The sequence below is a fragment of the Sciurus vulgaris genome (genome assembly GCF_902686455.1).
Source record: "Sciurus vulgaris genome assembly, chromosome: X".
NCBI classification, from domain to species: Eukaryota; Metazoa; Chordata; class Mammalia; order Rodentia; family Sciuridae; genus Sciurus; species Sciurus vulgaris.
In genome coordinates, this window is record NC_136471.1 from 118757278 (window position 1) to 118775522 (window position 18245).

The 18245-nt window shown below is 38.0% G+C and overlaps 1 protein-coding gene across 3 annotated transcripts in view; it reads left to right on the forward strand.

Moving 5' to 3' along the window:
* APOO (apolipoprotein O) overlaps nt 1-18245 on the forward strand; it is an 85589-nt gene that overhangs the window by 3716 nt on the left and 63628 nt on the right. The window contains exon 1 of one of the 3 annotated variants that reach the window (XM_079122976.1): nt 7909-8387. The exons of the other annotated variants lie outside the window; for them this stretch is intronic. The gene's annotated coding sequence lies outside the window, so the exon portion shown is untranslated. Of the gene's footprint in view, nt 1-7908; nt 8388-18245 lie in introns of those variants that run through there. 3 annotated transcript variants of the gene reach the window in all.

Below are 18245 nucleotides of genomic sequence, written 5' to 3' on the forward strand. Positions count from 1 at the left end.
TTTGGCAGTGTTTATGGTCTTCGGAGGAATGTAGAGAAGGAAGTGTTTAAAAGGGAATCCCTCAGCTTTAAAAGGGGCAAGAGACTCCTTTCTGTGAGATGGAAGGAAAAGGGTGGGAATGATTGTAGACCTGTGTTTCTTAACTGAATATGGTACCTTCACATTAAGGTACATTTTGGAAATTCAAGAGGTTGTTCTAAAGTCTTTGGTTGTGTCGAACATTTATATACTGAAATAGAATTTTTTTAAAATTTCTTTTTATTGTAAACAAATGGGATATATGTTCTTTCTGTTTGTACGTGGAGTAACAGCATACCATTTGTGTAATCATACATTTACATAGGGTAATGATGTTTGATTCATTCTGTTACTTTTCCTTCGCCCCACCCCTCCCATCCCTCTTTTCCCTCTATACAGCCCCTCCTTCCTCCATTCTTGCCCCCCTCCCACCCCCCATTATGTGTCATCATCCGCTTATCAGTGAGATCATTCGTCTTTCGGATTTTTGAGATTGGCTTATCTCACTTAGCATGATATTCTCCAATTTTATCCATTTGCCTGCAAATGCCATCATTTTATTATTCTTTATAGCTGAGTAATATTCCATTGTATATACATACCACAGTTTCTTTATCCATTCATCAATTGAAGGACATCTAGTTTGGTTCCACAGTCTGGCTATTGTGAATTGAGCAGCTATGAACATTGATGTGGCTGTATCTCCGTAGTATGCTGATTTTAAGTCCTTTGGGTGTAGGCCAAGGAGTGGGATAGCTGGGTCAAATGGTGGGTCCATTCCAAGTTTCCTAAGGAATCTCCACACTGCTTTCAGAGTGGATGCACTAATTTGCAGCCCCACCAGCAATGTATGAGTGTACCTTTTTCCTCACATCCTCTCCAGCACCTATTGTTGCTTGTATTCTTGATAATCGCCATTCTAATCTGGGTGAGATGGAATCTTAGTATAGTTTTGATTTGCATTTCTCTTATTACTAAAGATGGTGAACATTTTTTCATATGTTTGTTGATTGCTTGTAGATCTTCTTCTGTGAAGCATCTGTTCATATCCTTAGCTCATTTGTTGATTGGGTTATTTGTATTCTTGGTGTAGAGTTTTTTGAGTTCTTTTTATATTCTGGAAATTAGTGCTCTATCTGAAGTATGAGTGGCAAAGATATTCTCCCACTCTTTAGGCTCTCTCTTCACATTGCTGCTAGTTTCCTTTGCTGAGAGAAAGCTATTTAGTTTGAATCTATCCCAGTTATTGATTCTTGCTTTTATTTCTTGTGCTATGGGAGTCCCGTTAAGGAAGTCTGATCCTAAGCCAAGAAGGCGAAGATTTGGACCTACTTTTTCTTCTATAAGATGCAAGGTCTCTGGTCTGATTATAAGGTTCTTGATCCATTGTGAGTTGAGTTTTGTGCAGGGTGAGAGATATGGGTTTAGTTTCATTCCGTTGCATATGGATTTCCAGTTTTCCCAGCACCATTTGTTGAAGAGGCTATCTTTTCTTCATTGCATATTTTTGGCACCTTTGTGTAGTATGAGAAAATTGTATTTATTTGGGTTTGTGTCCGTGTCCTCTATTCTGTACCATTGATCTACCTGTCTATTTTGGTACCAATACCATGCCGTTTTTGTTACTATTGCTTTGTAGTATAGTTGAAGTTCTGGTATTGCGATACCCCCTGCTTCATTCTTCCTGCTAAGGATTGTTTTAGCTATTCTGGGTTTCTTATTCTTCCAGATGAATTTCATGATTGCTTGCTCTATTTCTGTAAGGTACATCATTGGGATTTTAATTGGAATTGCATTGAATCTGTATAGCACTTTTGGTAGTATGGCCATTTCGACAATATTAATTCTGCCTATCCAAGAACATGGGGGATCTTTCCATCTTCTAAGGACTTCCTCAATTTCTTTCTTCAATGTTTTGTAGTTTTCATTGTAGAGATCTTTGGTTAGATTGATTCCCAAGTATTTTATTTTTTTTGAGGCTATTGCAAATGGAGTTGTTTTCCTCATTTCCCTTTCAGCTGTTTCGTCACTTGCATATAAAAATGCTTTAGATTTATGTGTGTTGATTTTATAGCCTGCTATTTTGCTGAATTCATTGATGAGGTCTAGAAGTTTTCTGGAGGAGTTTTTTGGATCCTCTAAATATAGAATCATGTCATCTGCAAATAGTGACAGCTTAATTTCCTCTTTTCCTATTCGTATCCCTTTAATTTCTTTAGTCTGCCTAATTGCTCTGGTTAGAGTTTCGAGGACAATGTTGAATAGAAGTGGTGAAAGAGGACATCCCTATCTTGTTCCCATTTTTAAAGGGAATGGTTTCAGTTTTTCTCCATTAAGAATGATGTTGGCCATGGGCTTAGCATACAATGTTCAGGTATGTTCCTACTATCCCTATTTTTTCTAGTGTTTTGAGCATGAAGGGGTGTTGTATTTTGTCGAATGCTTTTTCTGCGTCAATTGAAATAACCATATGATTCTTATCCTTAAGTCTATTGACATGACGGATTATGTTTATTGATTTACGGATGTTAAACCATCCTTGCATTCCAGGGATGAACCCCACTTGATCGTGGTGCACGATTTTTTTAATATGCTTTTGGATACGGTTTGCCAATATTTTGTTAAGGATCTTTGCCTCTATATTCATCAAGGATATTGGTCTAAAATTTTCTTTCCTTGATGTGTCTTTTCCTGGTTTGGGTATGAGGGTGATATTAGCTTCATAGAATGAGTTTGGTAGGGTACCCTCCTTTTCCATTTCCTGGAATACTTTGAGAAGTATTGGAATGAGATCTTCTTTGAAGGTCTTGTAGAACTCGGCTGAGAATCCATTTGGTCCTGGGCTTTTCTTGGATGCTAGGTTTTAATGGCTTCTTCTATTTCATTGCTTGATATTGATCTGTTTAAATTGTGTATGTCCTCCTCGTTCAGTTTGGGAGGAGCATATGTCTCTAGAAATTTGTCAATGTCTTCAGTAGATTCTATTTTGTTGGAATACAGATTTTCAAAGTAGCTTCTAATTATTTTATGTATCTCAGTGGTATCTGTCATGATATTTCCTTTTTCATCATGAATTTTAGTAATTTGAGTTTTCTCTCTCCTTCTCTTTGTTAGTGTGGCTAAGGGTTTGTCTATTTTGTTTACTTTCTCAAAGAACCAACTTTTTTTGTCAATTTTTTGAATTGTTTCTTTTGTTTCAATTTTGTTGATTTCAGCTCTGATTTTAATTATTTCCCGTCTTCTGCTACTTTTGCTGCTATTCTGTTCTTCTTTTTCTAGGGCTTTGAGCTATAATGTTAGGTTGTTTAGTTGTTGACATTTCATTCTTTTCTGGAATGCGCTCCATGCAATGAATTTTTCTCTTAGTACCGCTTTCATAGTGTCCCAGAGATTTTGATATGTTGTATCATCATTCTCATTGACCTCTAAGAATTTTTTTTATCTCCTCCCTGATGTTTTTTGTTATCCATGTTTTATTCAATAGCATATTATTTAGTCTCCAGGTGTTGGAGTAATTTCTGTTTTTCATTTTGTCATTGATTTCTACTCTCAGTCTATTATGATCTGATTTTTTGCATTTCCTTAGGGCTTCTTTGTGGCATAACACATGGTCTATTTTCGAGAAGGTTCCATGTGCTGCTGAGAAGAAAGTGATTCCGCTCGTTGATGGATGGAATATTCTATATATGCCTATTAAGTCTAGGTTATTGATTGTATTATTGAGTTCTATGGTTTCTTTGTTCCGTTTTTGTCTGGAAGATCTATCTAGTAGTGACAGCGGTTCATTCAAGTTACCCAGAATTATTGTGTTGTGGTCTATGTGATTCCTGAAATTGAGAAGGATTTGTTTGATGTACAGGGATGCACCATTGTTTGGGGCATAAATATTTACTATTGTTATGTCTTCCTGATTTATGGTTCCTTAAAGCAGTATGAAATGTCCTTCTTTATCCCTTCTGACTAACTTTGGCTTGAAGTCCACTTTATCTGATCTAAGGATGGAAACCACTGCTTTTTTACTGAGCCTGTGTGCATGGTAGGTTTTTTCCTCCTTTCACCTTTAGTCTGTGGATGTCTTTTTCTATGAGATGAGTCTCTTTCAGGCAGCATATTGTTGGGTCTTTCTTTTTAATCCATTTTGTCAGTCTATGTCTTTTGATTGATGAGTTTAGGTCATTAACATTCAGGGTTATTATTATTATTGTTTTTTTTTTTTTTTTTGCGGTACTGGGAATCAAACTCAGGGCCTTGTGCTTGCGAGGCAAGCACTCTAGCAGCTGAGCTATCTCCCCAGCCCGTTCAGGGTTATTATTGAGATATGATTTGTATTCCCAGTCATTTGGCTAATTTTTGGTTTTTAAGTTGGCTTGGTTTCTCCTTTGAGTGGTTTTTCTCTAAGGTACTTCCTCCCTTTGCTGACCTCCAGTGTTGTTTTTCATTTCCTACTCATGGAATATTTTGTTGAGAACATTCTGTAGTGCAGGCTTTCTATTTGTAAATTCTTTTAACTTTTGTTTATCATGGAAGGATTTTATTTCATCTTCAAATCTGAAGGTTAGTTTTGCTGGATATAGGATTCTTGGTTGGCAACCATGTTCTTTCAGAGCTTGAAATATGTTGTTCCAGGCCCTTCTATCTTTTAGAGTCTGGGTTGAGAAGTCAGCTGCTATCCGTATTGGTCTCCCCCTATATGTAATCTGATGTTTTTCTCTTGCGGCCTTCAAAATCCTATCTTTATTTTGAATGTTAGGCATTTTCATTATAATGTGCCTTGGTGTGGATCTGTTGTGATTTTGTGCATTTGGTGTTCTGTAAGCCTCTTGTATTTGATTTTCCATTTCATTCTTCAGGTTTGGGAAATTTTCTGATATTATTTCATTGAATAGGTTGTTCATTCCTTTGGTTTGTATCTCTGTGCCTTCCTCAATCCCAATAATTCTTAAATTGGGTCTTTTCATGATGTCCCATAGTTCTTGGAGATTCTGTTCATGATTTCTTACCATCTTCTCTGTTTGGGTAACTTTATTTTCAAGATTAAATATCTTGTCTTCATTGTCTGAGGTTCTGTCTTCCAAGTGGTCTAGTCTTTTGGTGATGCTTTCCATTGAGTTTTTTATTTGGTTTATTGTTTCCTTCATTTCAAGGATTTCTGTTTGGTTTTTTTTTGAGAATATCTCTTTGTTGAAATGATCTTTTGCTTCCTGCACTTGTTCTTTCAGCTTATTGTTATTATCATTCATTGCCTGAATTTTCTCTCTTATGCCATCCTTTGCTTCGCGAATCATCTTAATCATGTATAATCCGAAGTCCTTTTCTGACATTTCTTCTAACATACTGTCATTGGATTCTATTAATATAGAATCTAGATTTGTTTGGATCATTTTCTTCCCTTGTTTTTTCATGTTGTTCATGTATCTTCCCCTCTAGCAGTGCAGATCTGGGGTATTCAGATTCCCCCCTATAGGCTTATAGTGGCCCTATAGGTTTTCCAAACCCTTTCTTTAAGGGGAGATCAATATTAGCAGTGCCCAATTCAGACACTATGCAATCCTAGACCAAATAGCCCCTATGAGGACAATAACAAAATTGTCATAATAAACAGAATGAGTTAAATATTATCTTCAGTAAAACAAACAGATTTGCAATAAGGTGTGCAGTTTCAAATGGAGGACAAAGAGGATGCAGAGGGATGTAGAATGTGGCTGTTAATGGGATAAGAAAAGAATATACAGAAGTTCTAGATAATAGAACAGGTGAGAGTGTAATCAAAAGAAATTGGATGTTAGCATGCAAAAAAGGGAGAAAGAGACTCTGAGGGAACAGGTAAACAAAAGGAAAAGAGAGCAAGAAAAGTAAAGAAATAAAAACTTAAATTTTTTTCAATAAGGAGAAAAAAGAAAATCTACAGTATAATAGTCATATAGTAATGATACCTCCCAGAGTTCAGTAGCCTGATGCATGAGAGGTACCTGGCAATGAGCTTTCAAGCCTCCAGCAGGCGTCTCAGGATGGGTTTTGCCCCACCTAAAGATTGGAGCTGTGGCTTCCAGGATTATCCAAGATGGCCGCTCTGGCTTTAAAATATGTTGGCAAATGGGGAGCTGCAGCTCAGGGTGTGGCCATGGGCAGCACGGGGTCCCGGAGGCGGGATGTGGTTGGTCAGGCAGGGGTCCTGGAGGTCGGGTGTTTTTGGTGTGCTTGTGGGATCCTGGATGCCGGTTGCAATCAGTCAGTCTGGGGTCCCGGTGATAGGGCGCAGTCAGTTGGTCTGGGGGTCCTGGTGGCAGGGAGCAGTCAGTTGATGTGGGGGCCTCAGAGGCAGGGAGTGATTGGTCGGGCTGAGAGATCCTGGAGATGGGGCTCAGTCATTCCGGCCAGGGGTCCTATGGGGCCTGGCTGTTGTCTGAAAATAGTGGCAGCCACGTGTAATCAAACCTGCAGGTACTATAACAGTGAGCTTCCAGGCAACAGTAGGCAGCTGGTGCTCCACTGACAGTCGGCGATCAGTTTGCTGACTGTTGTCGGACGATCGGGAGGTGAACCTTGTGTGTTGGGTGATGGATAGGTGCAAGGCAGGCAATGGACAGGCGAGAGGCAGGCAAATGGCGGATGATAGGTGCCTGCCAGGGAGCAATCAAGAAACAGATATCCTCTGCTTGAAACTGGAGTTATGGAGCGACAAGGAACGCAGCCTCCCTCTAGTCCGCCATCTTGGATCTCTCCTGAAATAGAATTCTGATAAATCTTTCCTTTTGTCACCTTTATTATTACCGCCAAATAAGTATGCTCATATCTTTTTTTGAGCTTTTCTGAGTTAGTGGATAATGAATTTTATTTCAGGATATCAAGTGTGTTACCAAATATTTGTCATAAAATGGCGATGTTAGGTCCAATAGTTGAGAAGCAGTGCTTGTCATACTTTAATGTACATGCAACACTTGTTAAAATCCAGATTCCAATTCAGTAGGTCTGGGAGAGAGCCTCAGATTCTTCATCCTTTTAGTGAGCTTCCAGGTAGTGTGTTCCATCACACTTGGAATAGTCAAGAATTGAGCCAAATTGCTAGTGAATCATTTCTTGTATTTTTGAGGTGGATGGTTTTGGGAAGGGGCCCTGATTAAAAAAACAAAAAAGGTTAGCAGCTAGGCTGGGGATGTAACTCAGTGGTAGAGCATTTGCTTTAGCATGTAGGAGGTCCTGGGTTCAATCCCCAGCACTGCAGAACAAAAACAAAGGCAAGATGCATTGCTATTGGGAACAGAACAAATGGTGGGATTGTTCACTCTTTAGGAGTGAACAGCTTGGGGCAACAAGAACTGGAGGGCAAGGGAGTTGATAGTGTAGGTGTTGGGGGGAAAAGTACAACGTGTGTAATGTGTTATGTGCATGTTTAATTAAAATAGCCATTGTTTTGACTTAGCTATTCATCTTGTAATCAGTAGGGGGCATTAGTGGATTAAAAAACATTTGAAAAACTTCCCAGTATTTGCATTCCATTTTAGGAAGTTTTATTAGTGCCACTTCAGGAAGTTTGGATATTGAATATATACACCCAGGCCCCAGATTCACATTACTATATTTTACTCATTTCTCAGATTTTATCACTGTCCAACTGTATGTTGTGTACCATGCCAGGACCCTGGTGTGTACAAATGAAATGAGCCAGTTCTTATCTAAGAGAGTTCCCAATTCTGACCACACATCAGAATTATTCAAGGACACAAGAAGCTTCCAGGGCCCTGCTCATGCTTCCAATTTACTTTCTTAGGTGGGGTTCAGGAACCTCCAGGTTTGAAAAAAGCCCTCAGGTGATAGTGAAACTTTCATTTCAGCAGCTCACATGTGGTTATCAGCACAGATATATATTTTAAAAGTGTATCATAATGGGCTGGGGAGATAGCTCAGTTGGTAAAGTGCTTTCCTTGCAAGCACAAGGCAGTGGGTTCTAATCCCCAGCACTGCAAAAAAAAAAAAAAAGTGTATTATAGTGCGGTGAGTCTCAACTTTGAATGTTAGAGATTCTGGGAAGCTTTCAAAAGTCCCTATGCCCAATCTGGACCCAAGATAAATGATGTCAAAATCTCTAAGAGTGACATCTTAGGCATCACGTTTTTGGAGCATTCATCCAACCTTGAGATCTACCAGCTTAGAAGGAAGAGCACCAGCAGGGGGCAATAGAATACAGAGAAGAGCATACTTGTGCTGACCTTTGAAGTTAGCCAAACAAGGTTGAAAATGACCTTCCAAGCAGAAAAGAAAAACTCAGACAAGAACACAGGAATGAGAGTTCATCATTGAACCTCCTCACCCTGTTACCTTGAGTGAAATATAAAGGCCTATTTAGCTGCTGCCTCATCTGTAAAGCAAGGGTAAGTCTAGCACCAACTTCAAATAGTGTGGGTTAAATTCATTCAAACTCAAAGCTTAGAACAGTGCTTGGTACAAAGGAAGTGCTCAAGAAATGTAAGCCATTATTAAGATTTAGTTGCCATCTTGTAGGAGGCTGCTAAGTGTGTATTGTGATAGTGTGCAGTCTTGGGGCTCTCCAAAAATGTTTTTTATTTTAAAACTTGGTAGTTGATCAGATGTGACAGAGGAGGGAGGAGGAAGATTCAAGGATGCTGTCCAGACTTTTGGTTTGGAAGATTGAGTGACTGTCAGATCTATTCGTTGAAATGAGAAAGTAGAAGAAGTCTGAGTTGGTGTGGCGGTAGGGAGATAATAGTTTGATTGAAGCATCTGTGGACACTGAAAGGTAGTACTCAGCTGACATGGAACCTGAGGATATGGGGTTTTCCTGGAAGATATGTGGTGGACTGGAGATTGGGAATTCATTATCTGGTTTCCTGCTAACTGAGGCCTCTAAAGCAAGAAGGTGGCATAGTGAAAGCTAGTCTGAGTCACTTCCTTGCTGAAGGGCAAAGATGTGACCTGTACTCAGAGCTTGCCACATAGAGGAGACTGAGTAAATGTGTCCTTGGCTATAAGTCATTATTACCTCACACATTCTTTGTGGCTTGGTGTGATGCCTGTATTGCTTATCTTCCTGAAATTAATTTTCTTACCATGTTACTAGTATGTTACTAATACAAACTGAGTGGAGAATTACAACATGAAATGGAAAAGGAAAAGCATCTGTAAATTAGAAGAGTACTCTTTTATACTGAATATTATTTTAAATGTCACCTATTTTGAAATACAATCAAGAGTTTTCCCCCTTACAATTTAAACATATCTGAGGGAATTCTTTTTTTTTTATTGTAAACAAATGGGATACATGTTGTTTGTCTGTTTGTATCTGAGGGAATTCTTGAGGAATTATAGTACATACATTTTTACTCACATAAATCAATTTTTTATGTGCAACATTAATTGGATTTTTTCCCCCCTTTCTTACCCTTCAAAGAAGTTGAACGGTAGATCACAAAGAAGAAAAAACTGCCCTGCAGCTCTGGACGCCGTCTGAAAGCACAGGCTCAGGTTCTAGCTGTTGTGTTTCTTGTTTCTGGCCAAGCAACCCTTGATGAGGTTTCTTAATCTCTCCGAGGCCCTGATCACGGTATCGTAGGGATAGTCATTTGCTCCTCCATATCTCATGGGGTTGTTGGGAAGTTCAAATAAGATAACATATAAAACATAACTGTTATGTCAGATAACAGATATGAAAAGCATTATATGAATGCATGGTGTTTAACATCCCTCCTGCATCACATCTGTCCACTAAAGTGATCTGTGGTTGCAGGTTAGCTCTCTGCTCATAGGTCAGAGTGGTTCAAACTTAGATAAATTCACATCTTATTTAGAAGTGAATTCTCCCCACTGAAGCACTCTTCTATCTTCCTCTAAAATGCAGATAGCTTCCCCGTTTGCAAATAGCACTGGAAGAGGAGAAGAAAGGTGAAACAGATGAATGATGACTAATGTTTTAAAAGAATGGGGAGATCAGAAACAAAATGGAAGAGAAAAGTAGATAATTTAGTAGACATTTATGCTAAATGAATTTATTACCCCATGAGACCTGTTCATATTTGTAGACTTCTATGGCATAAAGATTTAATTTATAATATATATGTAGATGCGTTTCACACCCATGTCCTTTCCAGGCTAGACTGGAACTTCTCAGAGGCTAAGAAACGAACTTTGATATTTACATGGTACATTTAAAATTATCACAAGTAATTAGATGCATAAGAAATCTCTGTAGCAAGATACCTGTTTCAAAAGCTTAAAGTCGATGATTTTTAATACAACAGCAGAATGCCAAGAGATTTTTTAAATAGAGGAATTGAAGGAGTTTGTATCAGTTGCTTTTCCCCAATAATGTTTAAATGGAATTTTACAGTTAGTTCATACAACATAAAACTTTATGTAGTTATTTTCAGGGAGAAAAAAAAAATCCCATCTAACAATATGTTTTAGAATTTAAAAGTTTTTTTTTTTTTTTTGCTTTTGCTGGGTTTTTCCTAATTTTTGTATAGCTTCATGCCAGTTTTATTAGAAGACTTCAACAGTGCCAATTTCTTACTGTGTTGTTTTTTTAAACTTCTGTTCATTGTACACTGAAACTTGGAGAAGCAAGAATTTAGAGTAAGGGTCATAGGGTTTCCAATATGCTAAAGGCCCGTAACTTTGAATATTAAGCTATGTTTTCATGATTTTTATAGCTTTATGCATTATAGATAGCATAATTATTTTTTGAGTGAATTTTGTTTAAAGATGCTTTAAGTACAGTCACCCTTTGTCTCCCAACTTCTTTCTGAGTATTTGAAGCAATTCAGTGTGTTTTATTCAAAGCCCACACTGGCTCCCACTTAAGGACTTCTTTGTTTGGTTCCATGAGGATGAGGAGCCCTCTGTGAAAGTTAAAGAGAGATTCATAAGTGTGTGTTCATTGCCTTATTTGGAAGGGATAACCAGGAGATTCTTTTTCAGCTATGTCTATTCATTCCTTTGAACAGTCTTTTTAAATACAATATGTGAAAATAATAAAGGTTCTTTTCTTTCTTTTTCCTCATTCCACAAATTCAGTTCTTGTGAAATAGCAGCTTGTTTTTCTTTGTCTAGCTGAAATGAATCTCCTTTACTATTGGAGGGACTGATTCATGTGTCATATTATGACATAGGTTAGATGGGTGAGTAAGTAAGCAAAAAGTGATACCAGAACTCCAGCAAGTTTCCTAAATCGTCTATTGTTGACTTACGTCACTTGGCAAATATTGATTTTGAGCCTGTTTGTGGAGTCAGTCATGCTGTTTGGGAACTCTGTTAAAGTTGCTGTGTATAGTCCAAATATTTATTTTTCTGGTTTTTATGCCTTATTTTTGCAGAGATTTTCACTATGAATTCAGATTATCATCAGTTGAATTGTCTTGCATATGATTGTCTTTCAAAAATATTTGTATTTCTCTTCTCCTTACAGAAGAAAAAGCACAAGAATAGCTGAGATGATGCTGGAGGCATTTCTCACCAGAGTTCCGAATTCTTTGTGCACATGGTAGTCTATTAAGAAATGAAATTTGGGCCTACATATATTTTACTTTGACAGAGTAGCTCTTTTTTATTAATTTATGTACATTGTTTTTAGTTGCTTGAAAACATAGACACATTTGAAAAGCAAGACTTGATGTAAATGTACCCCTACAATTTTTTCCTTCCTGTTTTCCCTGAACTCAGAAGAGATTGAATGGATCTCAAGACACCATTCCAAGAGGGAGAAAAAAAAGATATATTTGGGAGTTTTAGGCAAGAAGCAATCAATTTCTGTCTGGATGAGGAAGTTTGAAATAAATTTGGAACCCACTAAATCACATATCATCAGTGTTCCAAGTCTCTGAAACCAATACAGACCAACTGGATGACTCAAAACCTGCCTAAATTAATAATTATCTCACTTTTCAGCCCTGAGGTTTCTTTCCTGTTTATCACACAGGTCTATTATTTTTCTACATAAATCTTACAAAATTTGATAGCTATTTTTAAGGAGTAGAAAACAAAACAATTGTAGATTAAATATATTTTCTTTGCTTTGTTGGTCTAATTTTGTAGGGAATTCTGTCCTCGAAAGATAAAATAGAACTTATTTTCTGTGAGAAATAGATAACATTAAGGCTGGGGCTGTAACTCAGTGGTAAAACACTTGCATCACGTGCAAGGCACTGGGTTTGATCCTTAGCACCACATAAAAATAAATAAATAAATAAAAATATTGTGTCCATCTATAACTAAAAAATATTTTTAAAAAGATAACATTAATCTTGAAAACAACCTCTTTTTTTCCTTAGCATATCTTTCTAGATTAAATTTTGTTTTTAGTGGTTGGGAAAAAAATAGGATATATCGGTCACTCTAACACAGAACTACAGAATTGAAAATTTTTCATAAAATAATTTTGCATTTGTCATAGTGGGAGGACACTTGTTTAAAGTCTGAACTCTTAAAATATGGGTTTTATAATCCCCTTTACTATGAATCAGACTGAAATGATTGTGGTTTCTATGATAAATATGAGTACCTGTCAAAACTGTCATTTTGAGAGTTTAGATTTAATTATTTTCTTGATTTGTTTATTCCCATAACTCTATTACTGGTCACTATATTTATCCAAAAATATCACAGCAAAACATTTTTACCACTCTGTTTGAAATTATCTTAATATTTTGTAGCAAATTCTTTAAAATATCCCCAGGAGCTAGCCATTTTTGTTCTTTGCATATTATTAAACAAATCAATATTCATTGTAAAAGTGTCAAGAAATACAGATAATACTAAAAAATCACCCTTAATGCCACCACACATAGACGATCACTGTTAACATCTTTGGAATCCTACCACAAGTTTCCCTTCTTCCCCCTTTTTAAAACAACTGCCATTTTCTAATATGCATTCCCACTTTTATTTTAAATATACTGAGACTGATTTTCTTCCTTCTTTCCTTTCCAGGGATTGAACCCAGGGCCCCATGCATGCTAGGCAAGTGCTCTACCACTGAGCCCTAAAAATATCTCAAGCCCTAAAAGTATTTTGTTTCAAATGAAAAATGCTTTCAGAATGGAAACTATTGCAGAAAAGGTTGGTTGAAGACCAAAGAACCAGTATAACATTTGGGCAAAAAAGAACATGGTTATGCCCCTTCCTGTAAATAGGGGACTATATAATTTTAAATGCCATTTACTTTTAAAATATCCTCTGATTTATTTTCCACAGAGATTTTTAAATGATATTATTCAGCAACTTTGGAAAGAGCTTCACATTTCAGTATACAGGTTATATGACAGTCAGCTAAGTAAAATAATAGCTAAAATGAAATGATTAAAGCATCAGATTTGTTTATGCAGTTTTTTTGCAGTGCTTGGGATTGAACCCAGGTCCTCACATACACCAGATAAGCACTATGTACTGAGCCACATCCCCAGCATTTATGCAGTTTTTGATACCAAATTATTTTGAGTCATTGAAGCCCCTTCTGCTATATTAAAACAGAACGATACTGGATGGTACATGCCTTTAAGTAATCCCAGCTACTCAGGAAGCTGAGGCAGGAGGATCACAAGTTCGAGGATAGTCTTAGTGAGCTCTTAGTGAGAATTTAAAGGGCTGGGAATATAGATCAGTGTTAAAGCAACCCCTGGTTCAATTCTCAGTAACACCCCCACACCACAGAATTTCTTGATTGAGAATGTTTTTTATATTACTCAAGTAGCAGCCATTAAGTGGTCTTCCATGTTTTCTCTATGTAGAGATCATTTCTACTAATGGGTGTAGCTGAAAAGATTGTGGTATGTTGAAAATCATCTTCATGTTCCAGACTTAGTTTCTTTTCTTACTCTTTTTTGTAGAGGATGTTCCTAATGACACTGATTCTTAACATCTAGTCTGTTGGATGACTTTGCTTAAAAAAAAAAAAAAAGAAATTCATAAACTTTCTGATTGTTGATTTTGCCTCCTTTCTGCATTTTTTTCCAAGAGATTTTTGGTTGTGGTACAACAAAAGTTTTCTGCGTTAATTCTGTTCCTTGTCAGTTAGTGCACTTATCACAGGTGGTGTAATAATTTTTTTATCCACATTATCAGTTATACCAACTGAAGCTGAATCACCAGTCCCTATGGAGGCTGGAACCACTTCTTATTATCTTTGAACTCTGTTTTCATTGTTTCACTAAAGAGTTGCTTTGATGGTGTTCTTTGTGTGGCTTGTGGGAGCATTAAATGAGGAGAGAATCTGAGATAAGTAGGTTTTTGGAGAAAGATAAATTGAAAACATCATGTTGTACTCCTTAAATATATATATTTTAAAAGATTTTATATATATTTATATATGCATATTATATATAGCATATATATGCATATTATATATAACACACACATATATATATATGAAGTATATTCCATCACCTCAAGAAAAAAGGGGGGAATCACTTTTGGATATGTCCTGTCTGAAGTAGCAATTGAAATGCTTGGTGAAGATGTCCATCAGGGAGTGAGACATATAAGCCTGAGCTTAGGTAGAGGCCAGGCTTGTGGGGAGATATATATGTATACATATCTATATCTATAGCTCTCTCTCTCTCTCTCTCTGTATATATATACATATATATATATATATATATTTTTTTTTTTTTTTGTCACCAGGGATTGAACCCAGGGGCCCTTTACCACTGAGCCACATCCCCATCCCTTTTTTATATTTTATTTAGAGACAGGGTCTCGCTGAGTTGCCGAGGCTATCTTTGAACTCAAGATCCTCCTGCCTCAGACTCCCAAGCCACTGGGATTACAGGCATGTGCCATGTGCCCAGCTGGGGATACTGATTTGGATATTAATAGCAGGTGTGAGAGGAAAAGACCTAGATTTAAATGAAATTGCTTTGGAGTGTGAAGAGGAAAGGAGTCCATCAATCCTAAGCCCTGTTCAGAGGAAGACAATGCCTATAAGCAAACTAGTAGAATGGGGGTAGAGAATTCTGGAAGCCAAAGAAAGAGTTTGAAGATGGTGGTTACCAGTTTCAGGGTGCAGCCAAGATGCCAGCTATCCAGTGGGGCTTAGCAGTTGCCTTTGAAGGCCATTGGTGGCATTGGGAAGAATAGTTTCAGTGAAGGGAGGAGGGGATAAAATCAAGAAAGCAAGTGAGTTTATTTTTTTGTGTTGTAATATGACATGCATGAAAATACATAGATCATAAGGGAATTTTTACAAATGGAACATGCTAGTACATCTAGGGTACTCTAGAAGTCCTTGTATTCCTTTTAAGTCACTACCTAGCTTGCTAAGGGTATCTGCTGCAAACCTCAGGAGGAGGAGAAGACTGGATACTCCATAGAGTTGAAAACAAAAGCACATTTCAGGAATTTGAGCCCCATCATTCATCAGAGTCTGAATAATTCTTGGAATGTCTTATTTAGACTGATGTTTTTATTTGTCTTTTAAAGCAATTTTACTGGTACACAATCAAAATATGGTCCCGGAGCTAGAAAATTCTGGTCAGTGCTCTTTTACTTGGAAAGCAGAACAGTGTAGCCTTCTGGGTACCCATTATGATCTGAGAATTTATGGCCTCACCAGGTTTATATCTTGGTTAACTGTCCAGGAACCCACCTTGCTGTTGGAACTGAAGGATAAACTCAGTCTTATGCCAGAGTCTTTTTAGAATACTAAAAAGTATTGAGTACACTCAAGCTTCCTGGAAGCTCTGTTAAGGCAGGGATCACATCTGCTTAGTGTGCCTGTTGTGGGATAGGTGTGCAATGAACATTTATCTTTGAAATGAAATTCCAGTTGACCTCTTGTAATTGTTATATCATGTGTGACACTGCTTACCTGGCTAGATTTGCTTTGCAGTCATCCGTCCTCGCCAAGTTTCAGTGGAGTGAAAGAAACAAATGAGTGCTTTTAAGGTAATTGCAACCTACCCCGTTATAGCAAATGATAGAACCCCAGCTAATCAAAGGCCAATCCTATTGCTCAGTTTCCACTGACAGTTAAGGTGACTATGAACTGAATAAAACAAATGTTGAAAGATAGTCTAAGGTAGAGAATGTACTTTGATAGGGTGATATCTTGCTGGGGAACAGAATCACACCAGAAAGATTTAGCCACATTGAGCCAAGAAATTTAGTGATATTCCTAAGTTTTGCAGAGCTGAGGGTCATCAACTCAGCTTTGTCTGAGCCAAATTTCAGTTTTCCCTATGACTGTGGGTCTCATAACTATATTCAAAACCTCAAACAAACCAGCACATTGGGGACCATCCTCTGTGACCCCTGCCACCACTATCTGAATCCCAAGAGACCCAACTAGTAACAGAAGGGTATAGTCCAGAGGGGCTGAATCTATAAAAACATAGCCTTTGGATCTTGTCTATAGCCTAGCACTCATCAAAGATGCAGCTCTTAACAGAGTGGACATGGCTTTGATCTAGCAAACCAGACTCATCAAATCTAGAGTAGGGACGGTAGGCATGTGCTGAGGCAGGGTGGAGTAGTCTCCCACCAAGAGAATCCCCCTTTGATACCAAGAAGGAAGGTGACCCCCCCAAGGTGTTGAGTGCATCATCATAAGGCTTGTCTGCAGTGAACTTTTTACTGAGGCTTCTCCTATGGGTTTTCATCCATCACTTGGGGCAGTACCACCTAGTTTCTTACTGTGATTGGGTATGTGACTGACTCCTTAAGAATGACCCTTGGCCTAAAGTTCCCACCTTTATCTTGGTGCGAACTTCACACAGATAAGTTATGCAGGAAGCCATTTTTTTTTTTTTTTTTTTTTTTTGCAGTGCTGGGGATTGAACCCAGGGCCTTGTGCTTGTGAGGCAAGCACTCTACCAACTTATCTATCTCCCCAGCCCTGCCATGTATTTTTTTAAGTGAAGTTTACACACACAGATTTAAAGTTGTATGATCTTAGATATACAATTTGAGTTTTGACAAATGCGTACATCTTGTGTGATCCGTACCGAATTAAGATATAGTTTGGGCTGGGAATATAGCTCAGTTGGTAGAGTGCTTGCTGCGCATGCCCAAGGCCCTGGGTTCAAATTCCCAGCAACACACACACACACACACACACAAAAGATATACTTCATTTCTTTCACTCCAAAATAATTCCCTTCTCAGTCCACTCCCTTTTATCCCTAGGTAGAGACTGTTCTGCTTTCTTTCACTGTACATGTTGGATGTAAGGCCATGAGTTTTAAAACATGGAGATTTTCATTAAGTCTGGATGATGAGAGATGTTAGAAATTAATATTTATTCAAGTATATCAGTGATTCTCAATGTGGGGGTGTCTTCCCAGGAGGCATTTGGCAGTGTCTGGAGGCATTTTTGACTGTTGTGACTGGGAGTGGGTACCACTGGCATCCAGTGGGCAGAGGTCAGGGATGTGGCCAAACCTACAGTGCACAGGACAGCCCCACAACAAAGAATGATCCAGCTCAAATGTCAATAGGGCTGAGGTTGAAAAACCCTGAGTAAACCATGTGCTTGCTGTGGAGAGAGCATCTGTGGATCTCCCAAGTCTTCCATTTGAGGTTTGTTTTTCTTCTGGTTTATTTGGTGAGAGCCTTTACAGCTAAGAGGGACTCTGCAGGGACTGATTTATTCCATACTGCCAACCTTTGGTTACAGATCTTGATGTGGGATGGAAGTTGGGCATCTTGGGAGGAAAACTAATAGGAGAAAAGAAAGAAGAAAACAACTTAGGCAGTAAAGGAGGGGGGCAGGCTTAGAATAATATTAAATCTAGAAAAATGAGTAAGATAAAAGGGGAAAAAAGTAGAAATTAATAATTACAAATTGAATGTTAAAAAAGTAAATGAGGCCGGTTGCGATAGTACACACCTGTTATCCCAGCAACTCTGGAGGCTGAGGCAGGAGGATCACAAGTTTGAAGCCAGCCTTGGGAGCTTAGTGAGACACTGTCTCAATGCAAGTAAATGAGTTGAGCTTTAATATAAAAAACGTGAGTGAGAATGTTCATTAAGAACATAAAAGTTAGCTGGGTGCTGTGGTGCACGCCTGTAATCCCAGCTCTTGGGAGGCTGAGTCAAGAGGATAGTGAGTTTAGAGACAGCCTCAGCAATTTAGTGAGGCCCTAAGCAACTTAGTGAAACCCTGTCTCTAAATAAAAAATACAATAAGGGTTGGGGATGTGGCTCGGTGGCTAAGTGCCCCTGGGTTCAATTCCTGGTACCAAAAAAGAACTTAGAAGTGAGAGTTGGGTGTAGCTCAGTAG